At 40.7% G+C, this 16999-nt stretch overlaps 4 non-coding genes across 4 annotated transcripts; all 4 read right to left on the bottom strand.

The window, feature by feature from the left end:
• Positions 1-1787: 1787 nt before the first annotated feature.
• Positions 1788-1869, bottom strand: TRNAS-AGA (transfer RNA serine (anticodon AGA)). Its single transcript has one exon. It is a non-coding gene; the product is annotated as a tRNA-Ser (tRNA).
• Positions 1870-5798: 3929 nt separating this feature from the next.
• On the bottom strand, positions 5799-5880 carry TRNAS-AGA (transfer RNA serine (anticodon AGA)). Its single transcript has one exon. It is a non-coding gene; the product is annotated as a tRNA-Ser (tRNA).
• A 3932-nt stretch (positions 5881-9812) lies between these two features.
• On the bottom strand, positions 9813-9894 carry TRNAS-AGA (transfer RNA serine (anticodon AGA)). Its single transcript has one exon. It is a non-coding gene; the product is annotated as a tRNA-Ser (tRNA).
• A 3932-nt stretch (positions 9895-13826) lies between these two features.
• On the bottom strand, positions 13827-13908 carry TRNAS-AGA (transfer RNA serine (anticodon AGA)). Its single transcript has one exon. It is a non-coding gene; the product is annotated as a tRNA-Ser (tRNA).
• Between the last annotated feature and the right edge of the window lie 3091 nt (positions 13909-16999).

The raw sequence follows: 16999 nt of genomic DNA, 5'->3' as shown, positions 1-16999 counted from the left end.
TATTGAAAATCCTACTTACTGGTGAGGTTGGATTTAACTTTACTATTTTAGAAATGCCACTTTTAGAGAGTGAACATTTCTCTGCACTTACTGCTCTATTTGCCTGAAACCTGGCCCCAATACACGTCTGGATTGGGCTGGGTGACAGCAAAATTTGTGCCTTCCCTCTAGAGAGCCACAACACAGGTCACTCAACTGCACCTGGGGGGTGAGCTCCGCTCCCCCTCCACCCCCAATAGGTTCAAGAACGATAATTTATGTAAGTAAATACATTATAGCTACAGCTTATAATCATGCGAGTTTAAATCATTTGTTGTTAGATGGTTTAAATATTTGAAAGGATCTGTTTTTAATAGACATTTTACAAAAACCACTGGTACATTTGCTAATTCTGTAAAATTAACACCCAACTGCTGTGACATTGCCAACCACAATGCCGTGACTCGGCTTCGAACCGAGGTTGCTGCGGCCACAACGCAGAGTACTAACCACTATACGATCACGGCGAGCTACTTGGGCTCAACGACATACAGTGACATGGAGAATTTATAATTCGGAACACTCAGGGCTGTTCCTGTGATAGGCTGGATGTATTCATTGCTTCCTCATTCCTCATTCAGAGGCTGCGTCTCCTCAGTGGTTGATAGGCTGAAACCGTTTCCTGGCCGCCTGCTTGTGAAATGCCAGGAGTCAAAGATCACACATTACACTTGCGGACCTGTGATGGGACACCAATGCAGAGAAACCCACCTGGCACAGACCTTCTATTCTGTCTATTAGACCTGCATCTTCCCTGCACCTTTCAAGCCATTTGTATGTGAAGCAAGAAAGAGTTAGAGAGTGATCCATCTACACTTTTATAGGGAGGATGTCGCCGTGAGCTCCTCCCAGCTAATCACACGAACAGCAGAAAAGCAAGATAAATACACAGTTGAGGGGTGGGCTGCATGGTTATGTTTTTGAGTAAATATTGAAACTGACCTCAGTGGCTCATTAGCAGAGCTGCGGCTAATGACTGGTGCCAAATCATGATGAAGCAAGCACCATGGCTCGTAGGGGACCCACAACACGCTTTTCTTAGCTCACTGAATTAAAGTATAAACTTCCGCCGTGTGTGAGTGGTAAAGGCTTGTTAATATGGTTCCTTTTCCAATTCAAGTCTGACAACAAGAGGCAGGAACCACGTGGCTTCGGAAGCTCAGGAAAGTAGCCACCAACCACAGAGAAAGAGAGAACTGGCAGTATGAGAGGTGGAGAAAACAGAAGCGGGAGCAAGGAGCTCAAATGAGATTGATGGCGTTTAAATAGAGCGCATAAAGGAACAGTTACACAGCTAAGAAATGGGAAAGACAGACTAGGGAAAAAAACACAGAAAGAGCCTGTAGATTAAATTCTCTTCCTGAGACAGCAGGTTAAGAGAAATTACACATGGGGAGGTTAAGCATGTAACACGGGGGAGAATAAAAAAGAAAATGCAGTTTTATGAAGTGTGTTTGCCAATCCAGCCAGCACTTTTGTTCTATTTCTCTCTTTGCGTCTTTTATTGGTAAAGTAACTTTCAAGTGCATGCGCAGGTATGAATGAGAGAGCAACGGTATGATAATTTGAAGCGTTTACACCAGTGCTAAAGTAGGAATGAGGTGTAGCAAAGACATGAAAGAGGTAGCGATAACAAATATGTGGAGAGGCAATAGTGACACAAAAATAAGCCACCTATTTATAAAACTGAAATGGAAGAAATACTAAAGGTTAACTTCTGAAATTGTAGCCGATAATAAAAAGATTCTCGTTGTTGGCAGGATTCGAACCTGCGCGGGGATACCCCAATGGATTTCTAGTCCATCGCCTTAACCACTCGGCCACAACAACTTGCTGTTAGCGGCCTACAAATATTTTGTTTGAAAGTTTTGAAGTTTTCCCACATCAAAGTACTGATATTCTGCAATGCGCTTTTTAAAAACAATGTTTTTTTCATCATGCACGTTCTGTCCTAAAAACAAAAATTGCATGAGTATATCTCTGGATCTGTAAAAGGATACGCTTGCATTCAAACTCTCTTGTGGCACTCAAGTTTTTTGGACCTCTGTTTTTGCGCTGCTTTTAGTCTACGACCCATATTACAGAAGTCAACCATCTCTGAGTATTTGGGACTCCTTTGTAAGTGCCTTATCTTTAATCCTTGAAAAGCTCTATAATAAAGGGGTCTGTCAAAGATTGCTTGAATGGAAGATAAAAGAAGGCCCACTTGTCTCACCAAATGCAGTAGAGAAACCTGATGTTTTACTCATGTTATCCTTAGTTCAGTTTTTGTTAGACCTGGCATCCTTAAGGTGGCCTACCAGCAACCTTTTTGCTTTCACCTCACGTTTTGCTGTATCTTTATGTTGGCCTTAGGACTCTAATTACTTTATCACTACTGTGAGAAAGTGGCTCTGTATATACTGTTCCCAAATAGGTACAGTGTGCACAGAGTCCCCAGTCCCCAGAGGTTTGGCAGAGGCTAAAGTTAGATATAACCTTACTCTCTAAAGTGGTAGCTTGCCGAGCAGTAAGGCAGTATCAGAGTACAGTGTAAAACATTTGTTGTACACACTCAGTCAGCAAATGGTCTCACACACTCAAGAACTGAACTCTAGGCCATTGGTTTGCATACAAAAGATATTGTTGTTTTATTTTAGAACCAACAATAGGTATCAAAATATACTTTCTCAGAATGAGATGCTTTAGTTAAATACTTTGCAATAGGCAATTGACTTTTGCAGGTCATAGTTACAGTTTATTGCAATAGGCAACACAATTTGAATCACAATAATACATTGAGCTCAATGGGAATTTGAAGTTATATGCAATTAATTACTTTCAGGATTACTTTTCTAAATCCAGGACTGGATCCTAGATTCAGTCCTGGGACAGTTCTTGGAAACAAGTGAGTAAATTCGTTTTAGTTACTGTTGTGATTTTTAAGCAATATTTTGCTATTTTAAAAGTTGACACTTAGAAACTTTTGCTGATCAAATTACCAATGTTATCCTATGGAAGGAAATTCACTTAGCAGGTAAGTGGGGTTATGGTTACTTTTTCTAGGTCAGTGTTGGATCCTAGATCCAGCACTACTGTACCACCTGTAAGCAGTTGAGAAACTGCGTTTAAGTTATACAGGCGATTTTTAAGGAATATTTACATGTTTGCAAAATCGACACAGAAGAAATTTCACAGAAAAACAGTCAATGGTTTCCTATGGAAGAAAATTCAAGTTACGGGTAAAGTACGTTCTCGTTACTTTTGTAATCCAGTGCTGGGCTCCTAGGCTCAGTACTGGGACATCTATCTAAAACAGGTAAACAATTACGTTTTCACAGTTGGTACGATTTTTAAAGAATATTTGTAAGTTTCAAAAATCGACACTTAGAAAATTTTCAGCAAAAAGCAGGCAATGATATCCCATGGAAGGAAATTCGAGTTACTGGTAAGTACGGTTAAAATTACTTTTCAGGGTCAGTACTGAGCTCCAAGATGCAGCACTGAGGTCTCTCCTGATAACAGGTGAGTAAATCAGAATTCGTTGTTCGGCTGATTTTAGATGAATATTTTAAAGTTCCAAAACTCCACACCACTTGGAAGAATTTCCAAGTGAAACAACTCAATGTTAGCCTATGGAAGAAAAGTGAGTTATCGGCTTTTAGGTAAGTACTCGACTGGCAGAGTTATGGTTCTGGGCATAGACTCAGGGGTCTCCCAGGGGAGTCCCAGCCTACTTGCCAAGCCTTAAACTCCCCTTTTATTACATATAATTTACACCTAAGGTAGGCCCTAGGTAGTCCTAGGTGCATGATGCTATGTAAGTAAAAAATAAGATATGTACTTTGGTGGTTCGCGTGTCCTGTAAGTACTAAACAGTCTATTTCATTTTTCACTACTGTGAGGTCTACCCCTCTCATAGGTTAGCTCTGTGTATTCCCCTATACTTTTTATTTGGTAATTCCATATCGGAGAGGAGTAGCTTTATTTATTTATTGAAAATCCTACTTACTGGTGAGGTTGGATTTAACTTTACTATTTTAGAAATGCCACTTTTAGAGAGTGAACATTTCTCTGCACTTACTGCTCTATTTGCCTGAAACCTGGCCCCAATACACGTCTGGATTGGGCTGGGTGACAGCAAAATTTGTGCCTTCCCTCTAGAGAGCCACAACACAGGTCACTCAACTGCACCTGGGGGGTGAGCTCCGCTCCCCCTCCACCCCCAATAGGTTCAAGAACGATAATTTATGTAAGTAAATACATTATAGCTACAGCTTATAATCATGCGAGTTTAAATCATTTGTTGTTAGATGGTTTAAATATTTGAAAGGATCTGTTTTTAATAGACATTTTACAAAAACCACTGGTACATTTGCTAATTCTGTAAAATTAACACCCAACTGCCGTGACATTGCCAACCACAATGCCGTGACTCGGATTCGAACCGAGGTTGCTGCGGCCACAACGCAGAGTACTAACCACTATACGATCGCGGCGAGCTACTTGGGCTCAACAACATACACTGACATGGAGAATTTATAATTCGGAACACTCAGGGCTGTTCCTGTGATAGGCTGGATGTATTCATTGCTTCCTCATTCCTCATTCAGAGGCTGCGTCTCCTCAGTGGTTGATAGGCTGAAACCGTTTCCTGGCCGCCTGCTTGTGAAATGCCAGGAGTCAAAGATCACACATTACACTTGCGGACCTGTGATGGGACACCAATGCAGAGAAACCCACCTGGCACAGACCTTCTATTCTGTCTATTAGACCTGCATCTTCCCTGCACCTTTCAAGCCATTTGTATGTGAAGCAAGAAAGAGTTAGAGAGTGATCCATCTACACTTTTATAGGGAGGATGTCGCCGTGAGCTCCTCCCAGCTAATCACACGAACAGCAGAAAAGCAAGATAAATACACAGTTGAGGGGTGGGCTGCATGGTTATGTTTTTGAGTAAATATTGAAACTGACCTCAGTGGCTCATTAGCAGAGCTGCGGCTAATGACTGGTGCCAAATCATGATGAAGCAAGCTCCATGGCTCGTAGGGGACCCACAACACGCTTTTCTTAGCTCACTGAATTAAAGTATAAACTTCCGCTGTGTGTGAGTGGTAAAGGCTTGTTAATATGGTTCCTTTTCCAATTCAAGTCTGACAACAAGAGGCAGGAACCACGTGGCTTCGGAAGCTCAGGAAAGTAGCCACCAACCACAGAGAAAGAGAGAACTGGCAGTATGAGAGGTGGAGAAAACAGAAGCGGGAGCAAGGATCTCAAATGAGATTGATGGCGTTTAAATAGAGCGCGTAAAGGAACAGTTACACAGCTAAGAAATGGGAAAGACAGACTAGGGAAAAAAACACAGAAAGAGCCTGTAGATGAAATTCTCTTCCTGAGACAGCAGGTTAAGAGAAATTACACATGGGGAGGTTAAGCATGTAACACGGGGGAGAATAAAAAAGAAAATGCAGTTTTATGAAGTGTGTTTGCCAATCCAGCCAGCACTTTTGTTCTATTTCTCTCTTTGCGTCTTTTATTGGTAAAGTAACTTTCAAGTGCATGCGCAGGTATGAATGAGAGAGCAACGGTATAATAATTTGAAGCGTTTACACCAGTGCTAAAGTAGGAATGAGGTGTAGCAAAGACATGAAAGAGGTAGCGATAACAAATATGTGGAGAGGCAATAGTGACACAAAAATAAGCCACCTATTTATAAAACTGAAATGGAAGAAATACTAAAGGTTAACTTCTGAAATTGTAGCCGATAATAAAAAGATTCTCGTTGTTGGCAGGATTCGAACCTGCGCGGGGATACCCCAATGGATTTCTAGTCCATCGCCTTAACCACTCGGCCACAACAACTTGCTGTTAGCTGCCTACAAATATTTCTTTTGAAAGTTTTGAAGTTTTCCCACATCAAAGTACTGATATTCTGCAATGCGCTTTTTAAAAACAATGTTTTTTTCATCATGCACGTTCTGTCCTAAAAACAAAAATTGCATGAGTATATCTCTGGATCTGTAAAAGAATACGCTTGCATTCAAACTCTCTTGTGGCACTCAAGTTTTTTGGACCTCTGTTTTTGCGCTGCTTTTAGTCTACGACCCATATTACAGAAGTCAACCATCTCTGAGTATTTGGGACTCCTTTGTAAGTGCCTTATCTTTAATCCTTGAAAAGCTCTATAATAAAGGGGTCTGTCAAAGATTGCTTGAATGGAAGATAAAAGAAGGCCCACTTGTCTCACCAAATGCAGTAGAGAAACCTGATGTTTTACTCATGTTATCCTTAGTTCAGTTTTTGTTAGACCTGGCATCCTTAAGGTGGCCTACCAGCAACCTTTTTGCTTTTCACCTCACGTTTTGCTGTATCTTTATGTTGGCCTTAGGACTCTAATCACGTTATCACTACTGTGAGACAGTGGCTCTGTATATACTGTTCCCAAATAGGTACAGTGTGCACAGAGTCCCCAGTCCCCAGAGGTTTGGCAGAGGCTAAAGTTAGATATAACCTTACTCTCTAAAGTGGTAGCTTGCCGAGCAGTAAGGCAGTATCAGAGTGCAGTGTAAAACATTTGGTGTACACACTCAGTCAGCAAATGGTCTCACACACTCAAGAACTGAACTCTAGGCCATTGGTTTGCATACAAAAGATATTGTTGTTTTATTTTAGAACCAACAATAGGTATCAAAATATACTTTCTCAGAATGAGATGCTTTAGTTAAATACTTTGCAATAGGCAATTGACTTTTGCAGGTAATAGTTACAGTTTATTGCAATAGGCAACACAATTTGAATCACAATAATACATTGAGCTCAATGGGAATTTTAAGTTATATGCAATTAATTACTTTCAGGATTACTTTTCTAAATCCAGGACTGGATCCTAGATTCAGTCCTGGGACAGTTCTTGGAAACAAGTGAGTAAATTCGTTTTAGTTACTGTTGTGATTTTTAAGCAATATTTTGCTATTTTACAAGTTGACACTTAGAAACTTTTGCTGATCAAATTACCAATGTTATCCTATGGAAGGAAATTCACTTAGCAGGTAAGTGGGGTTATGGTTACTTTTTCTAGGTCAGTGTTGGATCCTAGATCCAGCACTACTGTACCACCTGTAAGCAGTTGAGAAACTGCGTTTAAGTTATACAGGCGATTTTTAAGGAATATTTACATGTTTGCAAAATCGACACTTAGAAGAAATTTCACAGAAAAACAGTCAATGGTTTCCCATGGAAGAAAATTCAAGTTACGGGTAAAGTACGTTCTCGTTACTTTTGTAATCCAGTGCTGGGCTCCTAGGCTCAGTACTGGGACATCTATCTAAAACAGGTAAACAATTACGTTTTCACAGTTGGTACGATTTTTAAAGAATATTTGTAAGTTTCAAAAATCGACACTTAGAAAATTTTCAGCAAAAAGCAGGCAATGATATCCCATGGAAGGAAATTCGAGTTAATGGTAAGTGGGGTTAAAATTACTTTTCAGGGTCAGTACTGAGCTCCAAGATGCAGCACTGAGGTCTCTCCTGATAACAGGTGAGTAAATCAGAATTCGTTGTTCGGCTGATTTTAGATGAATATTTTAAAGTTCCAAAACTCCACACCACTTAGAAGAATTTCCAAGTGAAACAACTCAATGTTAGCCTATGGAAGAAAAGTGAGTTATCGGCTTTTAGGTAAGTACTCGACTGGCAGAGTTATGGTTCTGGGCATAGACTCAGGGGTCTCCCAGGGGAGTCCCAGCCTACTTGCCAAGCCTTAAACTCCCCTTTTATTACATATAATTTACACCTAAGGTAGGCCCTAGGTAGTCCTTGGTGCATGATGCTATGTAAGTAAAAAATAAGATATGTACTTTGGTGGTTCGCGTGTCCTGTAAGTACCAAACAGTCTATTTCATTTTTCACTACTGTGAGGTCTACCCCTCTCATAGGTTAGCTCTGTGTATTCCCCTATACTTTTTATTTGGTAATTCCATATCGGAGAGGAGTAGCTTTATTTATTTATTGAAAATCCTACTTACTGGTGAGGTTGGATTTAACTTTACTATTTTAGAAATGCCACTTTTAGAGAGTGAACATTTCTCTGCACTTACTGCTCTATTTGCCTGAAACCTGGCCCCAATACACGTCTGGATTGGGCTGGGTGACAGCAAAATTTGTGCCTTCCCTCTAGAGAGCCACAACACAGGTCACTCAACTGCACCTGGGGGGTGAGCTCCGCTCCCCCTCCACCCCCAATAGGTTCAAGAACGATAATTTATGTAAGTAAATACATTATAGCTACAGCTTATAATCATGCGAGTTTAAATCATTTGTTGTTAGATGGTTTAAATATTTGAAAGGATCTGTTTTTAATAGACATTTTACAAAAACCACTGGTACATTTGCTAATTCTGTAAAATTAACACCCAACTGCCGTGACATTGCCAACCACAATGCCGTGACTCGGCTTCGAACCGAGGTTGCTGCGGCCACAACGCAGAGTACTAACCACTATACGATCACGGCGAGCTACTTGGGCTCAACGACATACAGTGACATGGAGAATTTATAATTCGGAACACTCAGGGCTGTTCCTGTGATAGGCTGGATGTATTCATTGCTTCCTCATTCCTCATTCAGAGGCTGCGTCTCCTCAGTGGTTGATAGGCTGAAACCGTTTCCTGGCCGCCTGCTTGTGAAATGCCAGGAGTCAAAGATCACACATTACACTTGCGGACCTGTGATGGGACATCAATGCAGAGAAACCCACCTGGCACAGACCTTCTATTCTGTCTATTAGACCTGCATCTTCCCTGCACCTTTCAAGCCATTTGTATGTGAAGCAAGAAAGAGTTAGAGAGTGATCCATCTACACTTTTATAGGGAGGATGTCGCCGTGAGCTCCTCCCAGCTAATCACACGAACAGCAGAAAAGCAAGATAAATACACAGTTGAGGGGTGGGCTGCATGGTTATGTTTTTGAGTAAATATTGAAACTGACCTCAGTGGCTCATTAGCAGAGCTGCGGCTAATGACTGGTGCCAAATCATGATGAAGCAAGCACCATGGCTCGTAGGGGACCCACAACACGCTTTTCTTAGCTCACTGAATTAAAGTATAAACTTCCGCCGTGTGTGAGTGGTAAAGGCTTGTTAATATGGTTCCTTTTCCAATTCAAGTCTGACAACAAGAGGCAGGAACCACGTGGCTTCGGAAGCTCAGGAAAGTAGCCACCAACCACAGAGAAAGAGAGAACTGGCAGTATGAGAGGTGGAGAAAACAGAAGCGGGAGCAAGGAGCTCAAATGAGATTGATGGCGTTTAAATAGAGCGCGTAAAGGAACAGTTACACAGCTAAGAAATGGGAAAGACAGACTAGGGAAAAAAACACAGAAAGAGCCTGTAGATGAAATTCTCTTCCTGAGACAGCAGGTTAAGAGAAATTACACATGGGGAGGTTAAGCATGTAACACGGGGGAGAATAAAAAAGAAAATGCAGTTTTATGAAGTGTGTTTGCCAATCCAGCCAGCACTTTTGTTCTATTTCTCTCTTTGCGTCTTTTATTGGTAAAGTAACTTTCAAGTGCATGCGCAGGTATGAATGAGAGAGCAACGGTATAATAATTTGAAGCGTTTACACCAGTGCTAAAGTAGGAATGAGGTGTAGCAAAGACATGAAAGAGGTAGCGATAACAAATATGTGGAGAGGCAATAGTGACACAAAAATAAGCCACCTATTTATAAAACTGAAATGGAAGAAATACTAAAGGTTAACTTCTGAAATTGTAGCCGATAATAAAAAGATTCTCGTTGTTGGCAGGATTCGAACCTGCGCGGGGATACCCCAATGGATTTCTAGTCCATCGCCTTAACCACTCGGCCACAACAACTTGCTGTTAGCTGCCTACAAATATTTCTTTTGAAAGTTTTGAAGTTTTCCCACATCAAAGTACTGATATTCTGCAATGCGCTTTTTAAAAACAATGTTTTTTTCATCATGCACGTTCTGTCCTAAAAACAAAAATTGCATGAGTATATCTCTGGATCTGTAAAAGGATACGCTTGCATTCAAACTCTCTTGTGGCACTCAAGTTTTTTGGACCTCTGTTTTTGCGCTGCTTTTAGTCTACGACCCATATTACAGAAGTCAACCATCTCTGAGTATTTGGGACTCCTTTGTAAGTGCCTTATCTTTAATCCTTGAAAAGCTCTATAATAAAGGGGTCTGTCAAAGATTGCTTGAATGGAAGATAAAAGAAGGCCCACTTGTCTCACCAAATGCAGTAGAGAAACCTGATGTTTTACTCATGTTATCCTTAGTTCAGTTTTTGTTAGACCTGGCATCCTTAAGGTGGCCTACCAGCAACCTTTTTGCTTTTCACCTCACGTTTTGCTGTATCTTTATGTTGGCCTTAGGACTCTAATCACGTTATCACTACTGTGAGACAGTGGCTCTGTATATACTGTTCCCAAATAGGTACAGTGTGCACAGAGTCCCCAGTCCCCAGAGGTTTGGCAGAGGCTAAAGTTAGATATAACCTTACTCTCTAAAGTGGTAGCTTGCCGAGCAGTAAGGCAGTATCAGAGTGCAGTGTAAAACATTTGTTGTACACACTCAGTCAGCAAATGGTCTCACACACTCAAGAACTGAACTCTAGGCCATTGGTTTGCATACAAAAGATATTGTTGTTTTATTTTAGAACCAACAATAGGTATCAAAATATACTTTCTCAGAATGAGATGCTTTAGTTAAATACTTTGCAATAGGCAATTGACTTTTGCAGGTAATAGTTACAGTTTATTGCAATAGGCAACACAATTTGAATCACAATAATACATTGAGCTCAATGGGAATTTTAAGTTATATGCAATTAATTACTTTCAGGATTACTTTTCTAAATCCAGGACTGGATCCTAGATTCAGTCCTGGGACAGTTCTTGGAAACAAGTGAGTAAATTTGTTTTAGTTACTGTTGTGATTTTTAAGCAATATTTTGCTATTTTAAAAGTTGACACTTAGAAACTTTTGCTGATCAAATTACCAATGTTATCCTATGGAAGGAAATTCACTTAGCAGGTAAGTGGGGTTATGGTTACTTTTTCTAGGTCAGTGTTGGATCCTAGATCCAGCACTACTGTACCACCTGTAAGCAGTTGAGAAACTGCGTTTAAGTTATACAGGCGATTTTTAAGGAATATTTACATGTTTGCAAAATCGACACTTAGAAGAAATTTCACAGAAAAACAGTCAATGGTTTCCCATGGAAGAAAATTCAAGTTACGGGTAAAGTACGTTCTCGTTACTTTTGTAATCCAGTGCTGGGCTCCTAGGCTCAGTACTGGGACATCTATCTAAAACAGGTAAACAATTACGTTTTCACAGTTGGTACGATTTTTAAAGAATATTTGTAAGTTTCAAAAATCGACACTTAGAAAATTTTCAGCAAAAAGCAGGCAATGATATCCCATGGAAGGAAATTCGAGTTAATGGTAAGTGGGGTTAAAATTACTTTTCAGGGTCAGTACTGAGCTCCAAGATGCAGCACTGAGGTCTCTCCTGATAACAGGTGAGTAAATCAGAATTCGTTGTTCGGCTGATTTTAGATGAATATTTTAAAGTTCCAAAACTCCACACCACTTAGAAGAATTTCCAAGTGAAACAACTCAATGTTAGCCTATGGAAGAAAAGTGAGTTATCGGCTTTTAGGTAAGTACTCGACTGGCAGAGTTATGGTTCTGGGCATAGACTCAGGGGTCTCCCAGGGGAGTCCCAGCCTACTTGCCAAGCCTTAAACTCCCCTTTTATTACATATAATTTACACCTAAGGTAGGCCCTAGGTAGTCCTAGGTGCATGATGCTATGTAAGTAAAAAATAAGATATGTACTTTGGTGGTTCGCGTGTCCTGTAAGTACCAAACAGTCTATTTCATTTTTCACTACTGTGAGGTCTACCCCTCTCATAGGTTAGCTCTGTGTATTCCCCTATACTTTTTATTTGGTAATTCCATATCGGAGAGGAGTAGCTTTATTTATTTATTGAAAATCCTACTTACTGGTGAGGTTGGATTTAACTTTACTATTTTAGAAATGCCACTTTTAGAGAGTGAACATTTCTCTGCACTTACTGCTCTATTTGCCTGAAACCTGGCCCCAATACACGTCTGGATTGGGCTGGGTGACAGCAAAATTTGTGCCTTCCCTCTAGAGAGCCACAACACAGGTCACTCAACTGCACCTGGGGGGTGAGCTCCGCTCCCCCTCCACCCCCAATAGGTTCAAGAACGATAATTTATGTAAGTAAATACATTATAGCTACAGCTTATAATCATGCGAGTTTAAATCATTTGTTGTTAGATGGTTTAAATATTTGAAAGGATCTGTTTTTAATAGACATTTTACAAAAACCACTGGTACATTTGCTAATTCTGTAAAATTAACACCCAACTGCCGTGACATTGCCAACCACAATGCCGTGACTCGGCTTCGAACCGAGGTTGCTGCGGCCACAACGCAGAGTACTAACCACTATACGATCACGGCGAGCTACTTGGGCTCAACGACATACAGTGACATGGAGAATTTATAATTCGGAACACTCAGGGCTGTTCCTGTGATAGGCTGGATGTATTCATTGCTTCCTCATTCCTCATTCAGAGGCTGCGTCTCCTCAGTGGTTGATAGGCTGAAACCGTTTCCTGGCCGCCTGCTTGTGAAATGCCAGGAGTCAAAGATCACACATTACACTTGCGGACCTGTGATGGGACACCAATGCAGAGAAACCCACCTGGCACAGACCTTCTATTCTGTCTATTAGACCTGCATCTTCCCTGCACCTTTCAAGCCATTTGTATGTGAAGCAAGAAAGAGTTAGAGAGTGATCCATCTACACTTTTATAGGGAGGATGTCGCCGTGAGCTCCTCCCAGCTAATCACACGAACAGCAGAAAAGCAAGATAAATACACAGTTGAGGGGTGGGCTGCATGGTTATGTTTTTGAGTAAATATTGAAACTGACCTCAGTGGCTCATTAGCAGAGCTGCGGCTAATGACTGGTGCCAAATCATGATGAAGCAAGCACCATGGCTCGTAGGGGACCCACAACACGCTTTTCTTAGCTCACTGAATTAAAGTATAAACTTCCGCCGTGTGTGAGTGGTAAAGGCTTGTTAATATGGTTCCTTTTCCAATTCAAGTCTGACAACAAGAGGCAGGAACCACGTGGCTTCGGAAGCTCAGGAAAGTAGCCACCAACCACAGAGAAAGAGAGAACTGGCAGTATGAGAGGTGGAGAAAACAGAAGCGGGAGCAAGGAGCTCAAATGAGATTGATGGCGTTTAAATAGAGCGCGTAAAGGAACAGTTACACAGCTAAGAAATGGGAAAGACAGACTAGGGAAAAAAACACAGAAAGAGCCTGTAGATGAAATTCTCTTCCTGAGACAGCAGGTTAAGAGAAATTACACATGGGGAGGTTAAGCATGTAACACGGGGGAGAATAAAAAAGAAAATGCAGTTTTATGAAGTGTGTTTGCCAATCCAGCCAGCACTTTTGTTCTATTTCTCTCTTTGCGTCTTTTATTGGTGAAGTAACTTTCAAGTGCATGCGCAGGTATGAATGAGAGAGCAACGGTATAATAATTTGAAGCGTTTACACCAGTGCTAAAGTAGGAATGAGGTGTAGCAAAGACATGAAAGAGGTAGCGATAACAAATATGTGGAGAGGCAATAGTGACACAAAAATAAGCCACCTATTTATAAAACTGAAATGGAAGAAATACTAAAGGTTAACTTCTGAAATTGTAGCCGATAATAAAAAGATTCTCGTTGTTGGCAGGATTCGAACCTGCGCGGGGATACCCCAATGGATTTCTAGTCCATCGCCTTAACCACTCGGCCACAACAACTTGCTGTTAGCTGCCTACAAATATTTCTTTTGAAAGTTTTGAAGTTTTCCCACATCAAAGTACTGATATTCTGCAATGCGCTTTTTAAAAACAATGTTTTTTTCATCATGCACGTTCTGTCCTAAAAACAAAAATTGCATGAGTATATCTCTGGATCTGTAAAAGAATACGCTTGCATTCAAACTCTCTTGTGGCACTCAAGTTTTTTGGACCTCTGTTTTTGCGCTGCTTTTAGTCTACGACCCATATTACAGAAGTCAACCATCTCTGAGTATTTGGGACTCCTTTGTAAGTGCCTTATCTTTAATCCTTGAAAAGCTCTATAATAAAGGGGTCTGTCAAAGATTGCTTGAATGGAAGATAAAAGAAGGCCCACTTGTCTCACCAAATGCAGTAGAGAAACCTGATGTTTTACTCATGTTATCCTTAGTTCAGTTTTTGTTAGACCTGGCATCCTTAAGGTGGCCTACCAGCAACCTTTTTGCTTTTCACCTCACGTTTTGCTGTATCTTTATGTTGGCCTTAGGACTCTAATCACGTTATCACTACTGTGAGACAGTGGCTCTGTATATACTGTTCCCAAATAGGTACAGTGTGCACAGAGTCCCCAGTCCCCAGAGGTTTGGCAGAGGCTAAAGTTAGATATAACCTTACTCTCTAAAGTGGTAGCTTGCCGAGCAGTAAGGCAGTATCAGAGTGCAGTGTAAAACATTTGTTGTACACACTCAGTCAGCAAATGGTCTCACACACTCAAGAACTGAACTCTAGGCCATTGGTTTGCATACAAAAGATATTGTTGTTTTATTTTAGAACCAACAATAGGTATCAAAATATACTTTCTCAGAATGAGATGCTTTAGTTAAATACTTTGCAATAGGCAATTGACTTTTGCAGGTAATAGTTACAGTTTATTGCAATAGGCAACACAATTTGAATCACAATAATACATTGAGCTCAATGGGAATTTTAAGTTATATGCAATTAATTACTTTCAGGATTACTTTTCTAAATCCAGGACTGGATCCTAGATTCAGTCCTGGGACAGTTCTTGGAAACAAGTGAGTAAATTTGTTTTAGTTACTGTTGTGATTTTTAAGCAATATTTTGCTATTTTAAAAGTTGACACTTAGAAACTTTTGCTGATCAAATTACCAATGTTATCCTATGGAAGGAAATTCACTTAGCAGGTAAGTGGGGTTATGGTTACTTTTTCTAGGTCAGTGTTGGATCCTAGATCCAGCACTACTGTACCACCTGTAAGCAGTTGAGAAACTGCGTTTAAGTTATACAGGCGATTTTTAAGGAATATTTACATGTTTGCAAAATCGACACTTAGAAGAAATTTCACAGAAAAACAGTCAATGGTTTCCCATGGAAGAAAATTCAAGTTACGGGTAAAGTACGTTCTCGTTACTTTTGTAATCCAGTGCTGGGCTCCTAGGCTCAGTACTGGGACATCTATCTAAAACAGGTAAACAATTACGTTTTCACAGTTGGTACGATTTTTAAAGAATATTTGTAAGTTTCAAAAATCGACACTTAGAAAATTTTCAGCAAAAAGCAGGCAATGATATCCCATGGAAGGAAATTCGAGTTAATGGTAAGTGGGGTTAAAATTACTTTTCAGGGTCAGTACTGAGCTCCAAGATGCAGCACTGAGGTCTCTCCTGATAACAGGTGAGTAAATCAGAATTCGTTGTTCGGCTGATTTTAGATGAATATTTTAAAGTTCCAAAACTCCACACCACTTAGAAGAATTTCCAAGTGAAACAACTCAATGTTAGCCTATGGAAGAAAAGTGAGTTATCGGCTTTTAGGTAAGTACTCGACTGGCAGAGTTATGGTTCTGGGCATAGACTCAGGGGTCTCCCAGGGGAGTCCCAGCCTACTTGCCAAGCCTTAAACTCCCCTTTTATTACATATAATTTACACCTAAGGTAGGCCCTAGGTAGTCCTAGGTGCATGATGCTATGTAAGTAAAAAATAAGATATGTACTTTGGTGGTTCGCGTGTCCTGTAAGTACCAAACAGTCTATTTCATTTTTCACTACTGTGAGGTCTACCCCTCTCATAGGTTAGCTCTGTGTATTCCCCTATACTTTTTATTTGGTAATTCCATATCGGAGAGGAGTAGCTTTATTTATTTATTGAAAATCCTACTTACTGGTGAGGTTGGATTTAACTTTACTATTTTAGAAATGCCACTTTTAGAGAGTGAACATTTCTCTGCACTTACTGCTCTATTTGCCTGAAACCTGGCCCCAATACACGTCTGGATTGGGCTGGGTGACAGCAAAATTTGTGCCTTCCCTCTAGAGAGCCACAACACAGGTCACTCAACTGCACCTGGGGGGTGAGCTCCGCTCCCCCTCCACCCCCAATAGGTTCAAGAACGATAATTTATGTAAGTAAATACATTATAGCTACAGCTTATAATCATGCGAGTTTAAATCATTTGTTGTTAGATGGTTTAAATATTTGAAAGGATCTGTTTTTAATAGACATTTTACAACAACCACTGGTACATTTGCTAATTCTGTAAAATTAACACCCAACTGCCGTGACATTGCCAACCACAATGCCGTGACTCGGCTTCGAACCGAGGTTGCTGCGGCCACAACGCAGAGAACTAACCACTATACGATCACGGCGAGCTACTTGGGCTCAACGACATACAGTGACATGGAGAATTTATAATTCGGAACACTCAGGGCTGTTCCTGTGATAGGCTGGATGTATTTATTTTATTTTATTTGAGGTATTTGTAGAGCGCAGCATTCATCCCAAGGGATATCAAGGCGCTTAATGAGAAAGGGCTGCTGAGGTTTGGACCGGGGGTTTATTATTTGGGGAAGAGATGAGTTTTGAGTTTTTGCCTGAATACAAGGAGGTTCGTGGTGTGTCTCAGATCCGCCGGTAGTTCATTCCAGCGTTTGGCCGCCAAATGCGAGAAGGCTCGTCCTCCTGTTCTTGTTTTGTAGATACGCCTGGGTTTTGCTAGGGCTGAATTAGTGGATCTTAAGTTTCGGTTTGGAATGTAAAATTCAATTTTCCCTTGCAGGATAGTAGGGCCTGTTTTATGGAGGGTTTT

The sequence above is a fragment of the Triturus cristatus genome, chromosome 12, assembly GCF_964204655.1.
Source record: "Triturus cristatus chromosome 12, aTriCri1.1, whole genome shotgun sequence".
In the NCBI taxonomy this organism is placed as follows: Eukaryota; Metazoa; Chordata; class Amphibia; order Caudata; family Salamandridae; genus Triturus; species Triturus cristatus.
The sequence above is the reverse complement of the archived record's forward strand: the minus strand, read 5'-3'. Positions and strand labels throughout refer to the sequence as shown.